The sequence below is a fragment of the Nelumbo lutea genome, chromosome 3 (assembly GCF_056320005.1).
Source record: "Nelumbo lutea isolate HS-2025 chromosome 3, American lotus-T2T, whole genome shotgun sequence".
Classification (NCBI taxonomy): Eukaryota; Viridiplantae; Streptophyta; class Magnoliopsida; order Proteales; family Nelumbonaceae; genus Nelumbo; species Nelumbo lutea.
Genome location: NC_142686.1, coordinates 106,175,517 through 106,192,947, shown reverse-complemented (window position 1 = coordinate 106,192,947; position 17,431 = coordinate 106,175,517). Strand labels below are relative to the sequence as shown.

At 35.3% G+C, this 17,431-nt stretch overlaps 1 pseudogene; it reads right to left on the bottom strand.

Annotated features, from left to right (window-relative positions):
• Positions 1-2,145: 2,145 nt before the first annotated feature.
• On the bottom strand, positions 2,146-2,451 carry LOC148867399 (glutaredoxin-C11 pseudogene; annotated as a pseudogene).
• Between the last annotated feature and the right edge of the window lie 14,980 nt (positions 2,452-17,431).

Genomic DNA, 17,431 nt, shown 5'->3' with positions numbered 1-17,431 from the left:
CAAGCTCTATGCCTTATTCGGTTTCCTCCGAAACATTTGGTGCATGTGCTGGCTTCGAAAAGACCTAGGAGTGACGGGATGCACACATGGAGGAGGTCGGCGAGCACATCTTGCGAGTCGCCACTGGACCTCAGTCGATTCGAAAAGTCCTCCAGGGAGGTCACTCCTCCCGTTGAGATCCGTTGGACCAGTAACGATGAGGTACCATAGGTTGGCCCTGTACGAGGTGCTCCTAGTCGCCTTGTCGAGGTGCCTGAGTTGTGCATGAGGTCACCAGCGAGGACTCCATTAGGTTGGCAAAGGTAAGTCGCTAATTGGGTCTCCACTAGGTCGACAGCTGGGTTTCCATCATTTTGGATAAGGCATGTCATCGCCCTCGTGGTGCCTAGCGGTGGATTTGAGCCGAGCCGAGCCGAATAGTATGAGGCTCGAGCACGACTCGCCAATGTATTATAGGGCTCGAGCTTAAGCTCGGATCGAGTCAAAAACTCGTAAGCTCGAGCTCGACTCGAGTAAAAAACTTGTAAGCTTGAGCTCTGCTCATTTCGACTTGAGAAAAAAGTATAAAAATAAAAAATTATACACAAAAATATTTTTATTTAATATTAAGAAAATAAGAATTATAATATTTTTATTGTATATTTTATTCTCTCTCTCTCTCTCTCTCTCTCTCTCTCTCTTTCTATCTATCTATCTATCTATCTATCTATCTATCTATCTATCTATATATATATATATATCGAGCTCGACTCATTTATTAATCGATCCTCTAAATTGGGCTCGAGCTCGGTTGAACCGAACTGAGCCGAGCTTCTCATGAACCGAGTTCGAGTAGCTCGTGAAGAGCTTGGCTCGTGGCCACCCCTAGTTGGTGTGCCGTCCAGCTGTTCTTAGATGTCACGTGTCATGATGTTAGCGGAGGGCCAAATCTGCCCTCATCACAAGTGCTTTCATAAAAGTACTTTCATAAATGTGCTTTCAAAAGCTAATTAAGGGGTGAAGTGACATTTGCAAAATTAATGCTTTGGTAAATGTTGCAATTGATGGTTCATTTATATATATATATATATATCGAGCTCGACTCATTTATTAATCGAGCCTCTAAATTGGGCTTGAGCTCGGTTGAAACCGAGTCGAGCTGAGCTTCTCATGAATCGAGTTCGAGTAGCTCGTGAAGAGCTTGGCTCGTGGTCACCCCTAGTTGGTGTGTCATCCAGCTGTTCTGAGATGCACGTGTCATGATGTTAGAAGAGGGCCAAATCTACCCTCATCACAAGTGCTTTCATAAAAATACTTTCATAAATGTGCTTTCAAAAGCTAATTAAGGGCTGAAGTGACATTTGCAAAATTAATGCTTTGGTAAATGTTGCAATTGATGGTTCATTTCTTCATAGAGACATAGGTTTAAAAGATTGAGAGAGAGTGAGAGAGAGATAAAATGTGTGATACGAATTAAATTATAATATTTATAAGGCAAAATTTATATATTACATCAGCTTTTCATACTTGTATTATAGATTTTAGCCTAACTATAACATTAAATTTTTTTAGTATTGCTTAATTAGTTATCTTATTTAATTTATTTCAGTTAATTTAGTTAATTAAATATGGAAAATAAAATAAATTATTAACTTAATTAATCTAATTATATATTTAAATTACATTAATTACTCAAAATTAAAAAAAAATTCTACAATTAAAATAATAAATTATTTTAGAAAATAAATTAAGTGAAATTAAGTAACTTAACATACATCTTATAAGCGCATATAGTTGGAGGGGAGGGATGGGGGAGGAGTGAGAGGGGGACAGTGGGGGATATAGGTTTAGATGCACCCATGGTGGCTCTATATATTCATAAAGTAATTAGGTTATATTTTTCAAAATGCCCTTTTGCTTTCAAAATTTGCAACTATTTTTATTTTATTTTTTTTAGGTTTGTTGTTCAGGCAAATTATCAATTGTCGCAGGGGCATGAAGCTACTAGTTAACCAAGAAAAATGCAACTTTTATTCATGAAGTAAAGGTACCCAAAAGAGACAAGTAAAATCATGAGGAGGAAGTAATTAATCTCAGAAAACTGATTTGTAGTTGTAGGTAGGGCCTTAATGGTAGAGAAAGAGTCGTCGTCCATGACTCCATGCATCAGAGAAAAATAGCTCCGGCAAGTATGAGCTTTTGTTTCAGAGAGCCATCAAGTTGAAGGGTAAGGAGTTCTTCTGATCCCCCAACCAGAACTCCTCCAATGAAGATTGCTGGCACAGATTTGCGCCTCAGCCTCTGCAGAGCCCTCTCGATTTCCTTCCCATGAGGCTCCAAATCCAGCTCGCAAACAGCGGGGCTGGCCCCAAAGCTTCTGATCAGAGTCTCCGTCGCATGGCAGAGGCCACATGAGCTCTTACTGAAGATCACCACCGGATTCCGCGACGTCAGTGTCGTCACCCTCTCCATCTTCTAACCGATCGACCCTTAATTTTACTTAATTCGACTGAGACGTTGCAGCTGGTTGGCCGAGATGATGATGATGAACTTGACAGAGCTTCCATGGAAACTTATTATTTATACTGGTTGGTGGCTTCATCTCCCACCTGAAAACGTCCTACAGACCGTACTGACTGTGATGAATTTGGAGGTGATTCGTTTGCTTTAATTAGCTTTAAATTCTTAAACTATCTCATTAATTAGCTATTGGAAAAGACATGCACCTTGGTGATGTGAATCCGAATTTTCGACTTTTATATGTATAAAATTATAAAGGCTCCCTTTAATATGGAGACAATAACAAATACCCCTTCAACTTTCATCTGCAACAAAGATCCCTTTGAACTTTTATTTTATGACAAATACCCTCTTTTATTAGTACCTCGGTTTCCAACAGGGCAATGCTCGTTCAGTCAAGCAGCTTTTACAGCCTTGCATTGGGAATATCTCCCTATTCATGTTTTTTATTTCATGGGGAGATATTCCTTATGTAAGGTTGAAAGAGGTTGTTGTTGGGAAGTGGGATCATTGAGACTTGGAGGAAAAACTGTGAAACAGAAGATACTATCTTTAGAACGTTATTTGCCCCCACTCAATTTCACCTGAGAGAGAGAGAAAAAGTGATTTTCAAAATTGTGTATGAAATAGAATTGGTTTAGAGAATGTACATTAAACTGATTGTTAATGACTGTTAATTTTGAATTGTGCCTCTTGATCACACATGATCGAATCATGGCCGTTGATCACATACTCTCTTCTTTTATATCTAAGGAGTGTAAATCAGTTCATATTAAAAAACCAAAACAATTCTTGTAATTTTCCAATGTGGGACAAGTTAAAACTGGTTTTAGTAAGATAAAAGCTATTTTTCAAAACATGTGTGCAAGTGTATTTTGTCATGTAACTGACCAATAAAACCCTATTGGATTTAATCTCTAATGAGATTAAAATGCAACAGCTATTGGGATGGTGTGGGCATGGGCTTGCCCTGACCAAAGCCAATCTCTTCTATTAGAGTCTTGCTAGATAAATTTAAAATAAATTCTTATTTAACTATTAAAAAATTAAATCTCCAAACTAGCCTTTTCTTATTTATTTGAATGATTTATGATTCAATTAGTTTTCAAAATAAAACTTTAAAGCCCTCCCGATTGCTCCAATAGATCGTTGCAGATTTCTAGTTGGATTTAGTATTCAAATGAAATGATAGAAGTTTATTTCTGTTTTTAATAGATGTAAATATATGATTAGTTCATTTAGTTTTTCTTGACTTATTGGAGAAAGGATTGGATAATTTTTCTATGCCAGCTGTGAAATGATTAATTATTTTCGTTGGTTTCATTTGGAGAAAATGGCGGTATTTTTTATCAATTAGGGTTTAAGAGAAAGAGCGAGAAAAAAATAAGGAAAGTTTAGGTGGGCATTTTGATAATTTAATGCATTTCATCATCTAATTTAACAATCAAAGGGTATTTGTCACAAAATAAAAATTCAAAGGGGTCTTTGTTGCAAATAAAAGTTCAAAGAATATTTTATCATCCCATAATGTAAGGGGGTTTTATAATTTACCATAAAAAGGCCTTTTTTTTTGTAATTTGCCCTAAAAAAGATCATGATGATGATGGTCATATTGGAGTGTTTGCATGTGGCTCTCACTTGTTGGCTTGAATGTCCAATCACATACATGAGTGGGTGCATGGACATGAACCCCATCGCCATTAATTCCACTTCTTGGAGAGTGCATTTCATATATATCCATGACAAGATGATATTCTTTACCTTATTTGGTAGTCAAATGGGTGGCTTCTTTTAGTTGGAATGGTTCATTTGAACACAAATCTCTCAGAGTAAATAAATCACTTAAAGCAAGAAAAGAAGAAACAGATCCTATGAGGAGGTCCACCACCTTATCTTGCTTATCTCAACTTTTTAAAGATGTCTGATAAACTCAAAGGAAATATTCTTAAAGCACACAGAAATTTATACAAACAGTTGGTGCAAATTAGTAGTGATCGATGGATTCAAAATGAGAATTAATCCAAACCATCTAATATAAATTAATATAATTTATATATATGCAATACACGACAAAAGTTGCACTGCACCCAGCAGAAATTCACTTTGATAAGCAGAAAATCTATCCGATGCCACATCCATTGTGGTCGGCTACATGAATCTTATTCTGCCTTTCCGTTCCATTGCTGCGATGCTAAAATCCATGATTAACAAAGTGTTTCTTTAGTCTTTGTCTCTTCCGATGAATAAGTTCTCGATCAGATATCATCTATAGAAAAATCTCTCGAGTTCGAAAGGTTCTTCATTTTTTTTTGGGGATTTAATTATTCATCTCCAATTCGAATTTTAGGCATTATTTGGGGTCCGTTTGGTTTGCAGGAATAGGGGTTTGGAATCAGAATTGGAATGGATTATTCCGATTTCAATTGTTTGGTTGGACGAAATCGGAATCTCATTTTCAAACCTGTTGGAATGGCCATTCCCTGCTTCTTTTTTGGGAATGAAATCCCATTCCTGCTGATTTTAATTTCCATTTCCATTCTTATCTGAACCAAACAAATTATAAGAATGAACCATTCCTATTCCGATTCTAGAGGATTTCGATTCCGATTCCGATTCCGACTACGAACCAAATGGACCCTTAGTCTATTCTCTTTCTCTAGTCACAGCTAGAGAGTCCCTTTCTAGCTGTGAAGTAAGCTGCAACATTTCCTTCTCTACCGATAAAGCTGAAAGAGAAACAGCTACCCCTTACCAACCTCATGATATCAGTAACAACAAAAAAACAGTGATGATCACAAGCAGGGACATTAGAATTCAGAGCTTTGAAAAGGGTTAAACAGTCAATTTGGACCTGCAACCTTTACTTCTTGCAAAAAAGAATGCTCTCCCTGATAGAGTGATAGCTAAAGCCTCAACATGTTGTGCAGTCAGAGCAGAGCTTGGCCTCATTTTTGCAGCAACAAAACACCCAAGATGGTTTCTAACCACAATGCTAAAAGAAGCAGTCCCTCTATAAAAAAACCCCGCATCAACATTTATCTTCAAGGAACTCAAACCTGGGGGAGTCCAAAAAATTCTTTTTGATTGAATATTATCACCAAATGTGGAGTCTCTCAAGGTGGGAGCTAGAGCTGCCTTGTACTCCAGCTGTTTGGTTTATTATTAAAAACACAATCATTTCCTTGTTTCCATATAAACCATAATAGTTGAGTTGAGGCGGATAAAAACGCCTCTTTGTGATCCCTTATGGATGTAGTCGAATCCACCCATCCCTTCCACCACTCAAGGAAGGTAAGAGGGATGTCAGCTTCATCCCACTTGCAGCCCATAGAGCTTTCCAAACCAATCTTTTGAAGCATGGTCGCACAAAAAAGGGCATGCATGGTTGTTTCGGGCTTAGACTTACAAATAGGACAAATGTTCTCAAATTTAATGCCCCTTTTGAAGAGACTAGTAAGTATGCACGTGCAAAAGCACATTGCAATTTTAAATGATGATAATGATAGTAATAATATATTAAAAAAATTTTATAAATTTTTATGTATTTTTTTGTTTTTATATTTTATATTTTTTATTCTTAATCGGATGTAGGTTGCAAAATTCAAATCTGGTTACATAAACACTTAATCCAAATATGTGATAATAAAATTGAGTTATGAAGTTTCAGGTATCATTGACAAGCCTACCTATTTGGTAGGTATGCAAACGGATTGGATCAGATTCGAATTAGGGTATATTCGAAGCTGATCCAATACTACTAACAACAGATCCGATCGCATCTCATAAACATGGATTTGAATACAAATCCGATGAAGAAGTTGGATATTTGGATTTGATCCATTCCAATTTAACTTAAAAAATAATAAAATATTAAAAGAAAATTAAAATATAACAATTTAAACAAAGAAAAAAATATACAAGTATCTTTTCAACTATTCATCATATATATACATTTTTTATAAAAATAAATAATATAACAGATTTACAAAAAAACAATATAAATAATAAATTTATAAATAAATAAAACACACACACACACACACACACATATATATATATATATATTTATATCGGATTAGATAGGGAGTGATTCGAATTCAATCTAGTTTTTGATCATACCATATTATTTGACTTGATACAATATGAAGATCCGGATTAGGGATATTTGAATTCAACAAAAAGGATCGGATTAGATCATGATCTAATCCATTTTATCCCCTACTACTTGGATAGATTCTTCATTTTGTAATGTTTTTTTTTGTTCATTTATAAAAAAAAAATGTAAGATTTAAAAAGAGTGAATGAATGTGGTGAGAAGTAGTAGTTCAATTTACAAATTAAAAATCACAATTAAATATGGATTAAATTAAAAAATGAGTATTTTAGTCAAAAGAAAATTTCACAATCTTATTCATATTTTTAATAATAGTGTAAATATATAATTATAGATGTGTTCAATTTTTACTATAGGTTTTCTTTTTCTTTTATTTTATTTTTGTGTGTAAAACTGATTCTAATATTATACACATACTTTTTGTTTAATATAATAAATATATGATATTATACATGTGTTTAAATGGTTTTTTTAGCAAAACATACGTATTTTTGTATATTTGTATTTTTATATTTTATTAGTTTTTATTATTTATTTATGACATTAAGTTTAATACATTTAACTCAAAAGTTGAACTATTTATTATTAATTTTTATATTTCACTTTTGGTCAGTTCTAAATTATGTATTTTATTTTCATTATCAATAAAAATAATTTGATTACATTAACATGTCTAACTTTTTTTACATTTTTAGTAATTTCCTATATTTATCTCTATTTTAAAATTTTTATTACCTAATTATGACTTCACAGGTTGATAAATTTGATTCGGATGGTTGAATTACTTAATCATCACTTGGATAAAGAATGGTTTTGTTTTTTAGTCGATTTTAAAATATATGGATTTATACTATTAAAAATTTTGACATAGATCTAATTAGTAGCATTTATTAGTGAAAATAACTTAAAATTATAGGATTTAATAAGAGAAAATGAGATTTAATACCTTAAGCATAAGACTTAATTAGAGGAAATCAAATGAGGTGAAAAGTAATAATTGAAGTTACATTTTCAACCCTTACAATTAGAGATGGATTAAATACACGAATATGGGCATTTTAGTAGCTATTAAAGCTATAATAAAGTGACTTTTATACCCTTTCTCAAACAAAGAAATAGAGGGTAATTTTAGTCCAAAAAAACTTGACACTACATTCACACTTTTATATATAGTATAGATTTTCCATGAGTGCCACACTATTTGTGCAACACCTCTAGATAAAGTTTTTGATTTTGGGTTTTGTCTTGATGGACCAAATACTACACCAATATTTTGTGCAGTAAGTTACTAAGGTACAAGTTTGAGTTCCACTCAGCCTCAAATCATGCTACAAAATATGCTGATTTTACAGAGAAGTTTCCTTTCCTATCAAAGATCCACATTAGTTTGTCAAGCCAATTGAAGTCTGCTAGGTGAATTTGGGAGATGTAGTAGTACTTCCTCTCTGAGTTTTCTTCTTCAAAAAAGTGTCAGGACTACATTTGTTTTCCAAAAACAAACAAGAAGAGATCACAGAGTTACTTAGGCACCTGTCCTAGAATAGCCCCCGGTAGCCAATGTTGATTTTAAGCTGGAATTGTCAAGGGCTTGGCTCCCCCTTTACAGTTTGCTCTTTAAAGGAGTTGGTAAGGATTGCGGGGCCAATTTTTTTTAATGAAAACAAAGTGTTCCCTGTTGGATTGTAAAAAAATTAAAAAATTTCAATAATTGGGATTGTTGGGGAGTTGACTCTAGAGGTCTGGCAGGGGGTTTGGCTTTGTTTTGGGACAAGAAGTCAAGGCTAGTATTCAAGGAGCTAGTGGAAGATTCATCCATGCAAAATTCTCTGAAGAGGAAAAGGGTGATTGGCTGTGTTGTTTTACCTATGGAGAGCCCTGTAAAGCCAAAAGACAAGATTTCTTTGATGGTTGGAAATCCCTTGTAGAAAGAGTTCAGCTCCCATGGGTCTACTTAGGGGATTTTAACCTGCTATTTCATAGAGAAAATAAATAAGGGGGGGAGGGTGTAAATCATAGGAGTTTAGCCTCTAATTTGGATTTTCTAAATGGGTGTGGCCTTAAGGATTTGGATTTCCATGGACCTAGATTCACTTGGAATAATAAGGGAGATGAAAATCACAATGTTAAAGAAAGATTGGATATGGTTGTTAGAAATGTGGCTTGGAGAAGACTCTTTGATGAAGATAGGGTAATCCACCATATTACAAATGGACCAGATCACCTCCCAATTGTCCTTGACTCTTGCCCAAAGCAAGAAAGGTTGCCAAGACCTTTTAGATTCGAGAATATTTGGTCAATTCATGAAGATTGTGAAGGACTAATAAAAGAAGTCTAGAAGGAAAACAACAATGGTGATTCTCAAATGAATTTAAGTAGAAAATGCAGAAAGTTTAGTAGTGTTCTAAGAAATTGGAATCAAGAAACCTTTGGGAAAGTGCAAGAAAAGATTAGATGTCTCAAGGAAGAGTTGGGCTGGGAACTAGCAAAAAAAAGGTTCAGATTTCAATCGTCCAAGAGTGGTGGAACTTGAACATAGTTTGGACTTGGAATTAAAGAGGGAGGAAATTTTGTGGGCCCAAAAAAGCAAACAAAATTGGCTCTTGTTAGGTGACAAAAATACAATTTTTTTTTTTACTTGGTAACTATTAAAAGAAGCACCAGGATTATAGTAGTAAAACTAAAATCCTCAAGTGGTGAGTGGGTAGAGGGTGAACAAAACATTTCTTTAGTGATCACGGATTTCTTTCAGCAGCTCTTTACTTCCTCCAATCACATTAATATTGAAGAAGTGACTAATGTGATTGGGAACTGTATTGATGCTGAAACAAATGGCTTTTTCATAAAGGGAAATTCATGATGCTGAATCCCAAAATGCTTTGTTCTAAATGTTCCCTAGAAAGGCCCTTGGGTCGGATGGCCATCTAAACTCTTTGTTTCAAGACCATTGTAGGAGAGAGTGCCAAAGATGATGTTAAAAAAAATTATAGTTCAGGGCAGCTCTCAAAACAATTGAATGAAACTTTCATAACTCTCATCCCAAAAAGTAGGAGCCAAAAGACCCTTCTCAGTTCAGACCCATTAGCCTTTGCAATACCATATACAAAATAATTGCAAAAATTTTGATGAATAGACTCAAACCAATCCTAGGGGGTGTCATCAGCGAAAATCAAAGTGCTTTCATTTCAGACAGATTAATATCTGATATTATTCTCATTTTTCATGAACTATTCCATTTTCTTAAACCTGCCAAAAGGAAAAGTGGTTATATGACTATTAAAATGGATATGAGTGAGGCTTATGATAGGGTGGAATGGGGTTTTCTTAGGGTGGTTCTCACCAAAATGGGATTTGGTAGGAAATTTGTTGGATTGTGGAATGTATAACCCCTGTGTCTTATAAAATCTTGGTCAATGGTAGCCCAAGTAGAGTCATTGTGCCATCCAGAGGGCTTAGGAAAGGAGACCCCTATCCCCATACCTCTTCCTATTTTGTTATGATGTTCTCTCCTCCTTGTTGAAAAAGCTAAACGATGAAAAGAAGCTCTCAAAAGAATGATTGCCGAATTCTCACTCATCTATTTTTGCAGATGATTCCATCATTTTTGCAAAGGTTGATTTGTTTGAGGGCCAACAACTTATGGATGTGATTTAAGAGTATGGTAGGGCCTTTGGGCAATAGGTGAGTTTATCCAAATCTAAAATTTTCTTTAGTAAGAATATACATCACAAATTACAAAAAATCATATCTAGGGCTCTTAAAATAAAAAAGGTGGACACTCCCTCTGCTTACTTGGGACTCCCATCTCACGACGAAACGTCAAAATATATATAAGATTTGTCTTTGGGTGCATCGACTATGTGTCTACATCAAAAATCGCTTGAGCCCATCTAATGTTTCTCCTCCCGGTATAAATTTGTTGTGATGCAAGTACGAATATATGGAATAAAATATAGAAAAGAAATGCAAAGAATTTATATAAGGATTGATCCCTAACCTAATAATTTAAGCATAAGTCTTATTTTCCTTGCATGCATATGAGTTTTTGGGCCTGTAAATGAAATGAATTTGAATAGAATCAGGCTATATCCGAATTTGAATTCAATTGTAAATAATTTGATTTAAATATTCAGTGGATATGAAGAATTACAAGTGGAATTTGAATTTGACTAAATAATTGAATTCGATTGGAGCAAATTTAATCTAATTGACACCTCTACCCACATTCTCACCTTTGTTAATTTGAGATTTTGTCATCATATTAGACTTGTTCATGGGCCGGGCTTGGATTGAACTTTTGTCAAATTTTGAATGGGCCTCGCCTAAAGCCCAAACCATAAAAGTGTTCATGGGCTGAATCCAAACTCTGGTCCATTGACAGGTCTGCATTACACCAAATGATGGTGGAAATATTTTTGCTCAATGTACTCAACTGATGGACATGTGATTTGCAGGTTGAACATGGACATGAAGAAAGAAAAAAATATTAGGCTTCAATAAATAAAGATAGGATAAACCTAGTAATGACCCCTTATCTCAAACCTAGAGAGTGAACGAAGATGAAAGCTGAAAGTTCACTTTAGAGCCGCATCTATTGTAGATGGAAAGAGAAAGATTGCACCTTGAACATCTTGGACCCACTAACACATCAAATTCCAATCCTATGGTTAAAAATGTGCCGTATAAATGGTTTAAAAAAGTATTATTTTCTTAAGGCATAAAAATACTTAAATTATATTTTTCAATTGTGTATCTACCGTTTTTCCAACCTGGCACATGAGTATTCGAGAGTGCTTATTTGATAAAAAAAAGTACTAATTGAGTAAGTGTTTATTCTAATAAGTGCTCATGTTTAGTGAAAAAGCACTTATTTCAAATAGGGGTAGTATAGGTATTTTCAAAATGATGTGGCGGGTCAAGATGGGTTAGAAAGGAAATAAACGCTGAAAAATATGCTCAAGAATTGGGCTTCTTGAATAAGTGCTTATTTTTCCCAAACACAAACAAGTGCTTATTAATGTGGTTTCGGTCCAAAATAAATACTTATTCATATAAGCACTTAAAAATAATCACTTCTCAAATATGGGGTTAGTAGGTCCTTTGATGCAAGACAAACTCACATTGGTGGAGTTTCTTTTTTCTCAAAAACTGATGAGATCACAAGTGTGTTTAAGAACTACATGGAACTAAGCTACATGAATCTTATATTTTGTCATTCCATTCTGAATCAAACTGAAATTTTCTTTCACGCACATGTCTGATAGTGTCTTTTCTTCTTTTACATAGTAGAAAGAAGAAAAACAAAGTCATCTATCCATGATACATAAGACAATACTCTTTACCGAAAAAGATAATATAAAACAGTATTCAGATAAGCTCGATTTAGTATATTTGAGGAAAGCTAAATGATACGAATTCAGGAATCATGGTTTTGTCACTTCAGTTCATCAAGGGCCATATCTTTTACTTTACTCCAAGATAAGATATGATCCAATGTAGGAAAAGGAAGGTCCAAAAATCTTATCTTCTTTTCCAACTTCATTCTTGGTTATTTCCCATTTTTATTATAGATATTCCAAGGTGCGAATTAATTCAAACCATACAATCAATCCAGAATTTTAAAATCTAGAATAAATAACAAATTAAAATCAATGTGTAAATAGTTTTTTCTTGAATTTTTTAAACTAAAATTCAGATTGTTGTCTCTAGAAAAATCTTATAATTTCATAAAAATTACTCGGGTTTCAAGTTTTGAATATATTGACTATGAAAACATATGCAATGTATAATAATCATTATCATCTAAGCTTGTTCCTATGGGGTTGTTCACCAAATGTATTGGTATGAATTGACTGATGCTTATTGGTTTTCAGGTTTTTGGGGGCACAAATATGCCAAATAAGAGGAATGACAATATTTTAACCATTTCAAGCTTTGACAATTAATGCGACAGATGCCTGTCAACTCACTTGACCAGAAAAATGAAAATTATTGATCAAGATAAACTCTTGACATGCGAAAAAAATGTTTATCGAGCAAAGTATTGATATAGAAAAGGGAGAGATTGATAGAGGTTCATTTAGGGTTTAACTGTGATGATGTAATACACACATACAGAAAACAAACATATGATTTTATTCTGCTATAACATATATATTTTTATTTTAGTTTTGATTTTTATATTAAAATTAAGATTTGAGGCAAAAAATCATATTATGGCAAAAATAATGGGTCAAGGCACCTTCAGCATCTTTGGGAACACACAAATCTCGAAAAAATACCAAAAAAAAAAAAAAAGATTACCCTAGTTAGACATCCAAGTACAATGTTATCACCTTTGGAAGTTTGCATTTATGCTTAAAAAAATAAAAAATATGGTTTTTTTTTTTTTCTGATTGCATTGGGTGAGTGATGATTTTGGACATTTTTTTGTGACTTTTGGTTTTAGGGGTATGACCAAACTGGCTAGGTGCCTTGCCACTATTCAACTAGCCAGTTTGGTATGATTTTCTACATGAATTTTGATAGTGCGCGATGTGGAAGCTCCTAGTTGGAAGATGACCTGTACCTTAGTCGCATGGCGAGCTGAACAAAGCTGCAAAATAGAGGATCAGAGAACCCGGAGTGGCTAATCCGGTGATGTCGCTCCGATGCTTAAGTCAATACTGTATTATGGTTGTGAGCTGAATACTTGAGTGCTAGAATGCTAGTGAGCAAATAATCGCACGTCTTACTTCTTTTCTTGTTAGGTTGGAGGTTAGGCCTTTATATAGGCGTTGCTTGGTGTGGGCTTCTCGCTTCGCGTTCGAGTTCTCTGAGAGGTCATGCCTGACTAGTCCGAAGCCCACGGAGGTAGCCATACATGTAGACCTGTCTTTGCGCCTTGCTCAGTCTCCTCTAGAACATTCGGTACGAGGGCCAACTTTCGAGAGACCCGATAGTGATGGGCCATGTTTGCAGAATTGGTCGACGAGCACGTCTTACAGGTTGCCACTTGGACCTCAATCAGGTTGGCAAGCCTTTGAGGGATGTCGCTCCTCGTGTCAAGGTCACTTCGGCCGGTGACGAGATGCTACAGGTCGGCCCTGGACGAGGTGCTTCTAGGCGGCCTAAGTTGTGGTTGAATTCACCAAATCAACTGTAAAGGCAGGTCACTAGGTCGGGGCGAAGATGAACCATGATCTGGGACTCCAAATCATTGCTTAGGTGGTATCTGTGTGTCATCCAACTATTCTAAAATGCCATATGTCATGATGTCATTGAAGGGCAAATTTGTCCTCATCAAATCCTGTTTCACCATTCTGTTTTGTTTGCTATCCATTGTTAAAGTAATTATTTGTACATGATGTAATGGTATGAATGCATAATGTGAACTCAAGTAGATGTTTATGAAGGCAAAAAGAAAGAGATTTAACACTCATTGAGAATTGGGACAATGGGACCCTTAAAGAAACCTTTTGGCATAACTCTAATTGAAAAAGTAATGAATCATGAACTGGGGAAGGTGCTAAGCATCCTAACCTATCCCCAACAAGGGATGGATTGAGATGAGAGTATTAATCAAAATGGTCACATACAATGCTATTTGAAAATTGAGAAAAGATACAACCCAATTTTGGGGGAGAAAACAGGACTTGGATTCTAACCCAAATGAGATACCCGAATTTTGATCCAATGGGCTGATAGAGTCACAGGCTTAGATTCTAATGCAAAGTGACATCGAATTGAAGCCCATATCTCATTTTGCTAAGTTCTATCCATTCAGCTAATTTGCTCTAGGGTTCTACAACTAGAACACACAAAAAAGCAAAAAACAAAAAGGTAAGAAAGAGTTCTACCAAATTCTGGAAATTTTGAGATAAGATCTCATCCCTTGCCAGATATGGAAATCTCAGATTCCATTGCTACTCCACTTTTAGAGGCTTCTGCTTCTGGTCACCAGTTGGAATGTTGGGCAGGAGTGCATGGTTTCATGATAAAGCCAAATTATACCGGGCGGCCCAAACTGAAGTTAAAAGGCCAATTTGTAGGACAATAGGATTCCCTGCAAGCAAAAAACTCTGCACATATTCTGTAAGTATGAGAATTTAATTGTACTGTGGGAATATATGTATAGGAGATATTCTCAATGTGCGACTGAATGCTAGTGTATAGAGCTTTTATTTACAGAAGATATGAGTTCATTGTAGGGTTTTCGGGCCCAAATAATGCAAAGCCATGCATGTAAATGCAAACCAATCTTTCCAATCCGGTTCGTCCGGTCCGGTTCAACACCACCACCAGTTTCATATGATCACTTGGAGTGGAAGAGAAAGCCATAAAGGTATCCTATAAGAGTTGGTGGTGCGAGTGGGAGGAGGAATGTCAAAGCAGATTAGAACTAGTGAGATACAGATTGGTACAAACCAAAAGGAAAAAGGATTTGTACGAGACAAATTAAAGAGCAAAAGCTGACGCCCATTTCTTATAATCATTTACTTTCTTATTGCTTTTATGGATACGACAGAGTAGTGAGATTGCAAAATTGCAGTGCAGCTCAACATCTATCTCAGATCACTTTCTTCTCCACTGTTGGATTCCGTCACATGTCAATGGGTAATACAGTACCCGGTTACCAGGTAACAAACTCAAAGTTATTATACAATCGGCTTCTAGATTTGTCTAAATCGGGTCCAATCTCCTGCATGGTTGGCGGGTACCCGAGAAAAATGATATAGATACTTGAAATTTAAAATTTGACTTTCTGCATGAAACGAAGGTGATTTTGGTAAGCAAATTAAAGGTTCAACTTTAGGGCCCAGTGCAGTTTCATTTGCACCGGTTTAAAGAATGGGTGTGCGAATGATTTGAATGCAAATTCTGATTAATTCTTGTTTTAACGTTTACCCTTATTTTGTTTGTTTGTTTTTTTGGTGTGGATGTAGTAAAATAAATCCTGAATCAAAGTAAGGTAAGAATCAAAACAAAAAATGAATCATAATTTGCATTCTTTCTCCCAATGCAAATGAAATTGCATCGCAAACAAACAAGGATTGTTACCAATTATTTGGTAGGTCTAGGGTGTCCATTTGGGACAAAATTTCAGGTACACGGGCTTGGGCTCGGGCTTTCCCGGCCTAATATTATTACATATAATAAAAATATACATTATTTATATATAATAAATTATATAATATGTATATATTTATAAAGTTATTATCAAATATTAATTTACTATTTAGGAAATATGAATTATTTTATTAATTTATTACCAAATCAATATAATATTAGTTTATTAAATTATATAAAAGATATAACATTTTATGTGCAGATTGAGCTTTGGGCCTTATATAAGGGTCAGACTCGGGCTTGGTCCTGGACATTTTTTGTTGATAAAGAGGCAAAGCCCGACCCGAATTCGGCCCGTGAATAAGTTTACTTCTGACTCTCTGAGCTGGACCCTGCACAGAAATAAACCCCTAAAAGTCAATATGGACGTTTTGAACACTAGAATCGAGAAAAACTTTGGCTGTTGGGGGTCAACAGTTTATGCTATTGAGAGCGTTTTTGGGAATGCCATGTTACTATGAGAGTGGGTAAATTAGTAATTGTCCCCTATTTTATTTTGACCAAAAAGAAAGACATGGGCGTGAATAGGTAAACATGTCCAGCCCAAAAACACTCTTAACAGCACAGGCTGTTGACCCCCAACAACCAAAGTTATCCCCTAGAATCGTGACTATAACATGGAGCTACTTTGGGTAGTTTATCCTAGAGTTAGAAAACGGGATCGGACCATCTGGTTGGACCAGTTAAACTGTGACCCAAACTTAATGACCAGTTCGGTCACACCCCAATAACCATATTTGCTAAAAACCCGGTAACACCAGTTAACCGGTCGGTTTAATAAAAAAACTGATGAACTAGTGCCGGTTTCATGAAACCGCTCGGGCCATTAAATACTTGAAATTTTGAAATGTATTTGACAAGACTTGTACCCATGACCTCTTATTTCAAATATTACTTAATTAACACTAGTCCACTTCTTTACTTGTACTATTTAATGACTCTTTATTTTGTATATTACTTTATTACACATGTATTTTAAATAAAATGTAAATTAAAAGACCTGAGCCCTGGTCATTTGCTTTAAAATTTTAAAACATTTGCCATCCATCCATATTTGAGTATATTAAAAGTTGTAAAATATATTGTATATAATACTTATATAACCCATAATATATATATGCATATATACTACATCATCACGATTCAACCCCAGTTGAACCTCTGACTTGTGAACCTCTCCCTTCCCTTGGCTGAGGCAGCATCTCTAGGGCATTTTGGTAATCAAATTCTGTAGGTATATTGACCCACCAAGGATGCTTTCTTATCCCATCATCGCCATGCTTCATCAGCTCCATGTTCTGCTGCTCACAAGCTTGCAGGGATCTGGAACAACAATGGTCTTGGAATTCATGAATCACATGGTTTTCCATTCTGTATTAAATTATTTTCGATGTGTGACACATTTATGCCCACAAAGACAAGAGAAAAAGAAAGAAAGGCAGCATCGAGCATCTCCGCCTAAGAGGATGGTTCTTGGCCTTGTTTTGTGCTATGAACCAATCTGCCACTAATAGAGAGGGAATCGGATGGGCCCAAGGGATGAAGGGACACATATCAAACTCCGGCCTCAAAGTGAAGTACTTAAGTAGTAAGAAAAGATGCATTAACATTAACCTTCGTACACTTGACATAACAGACCCAACCAATGCCACCACAATTACAATAATTGAGTTGGGTCAAGGTTCAAAATTTCCATTTGATACAAGTCTAAAT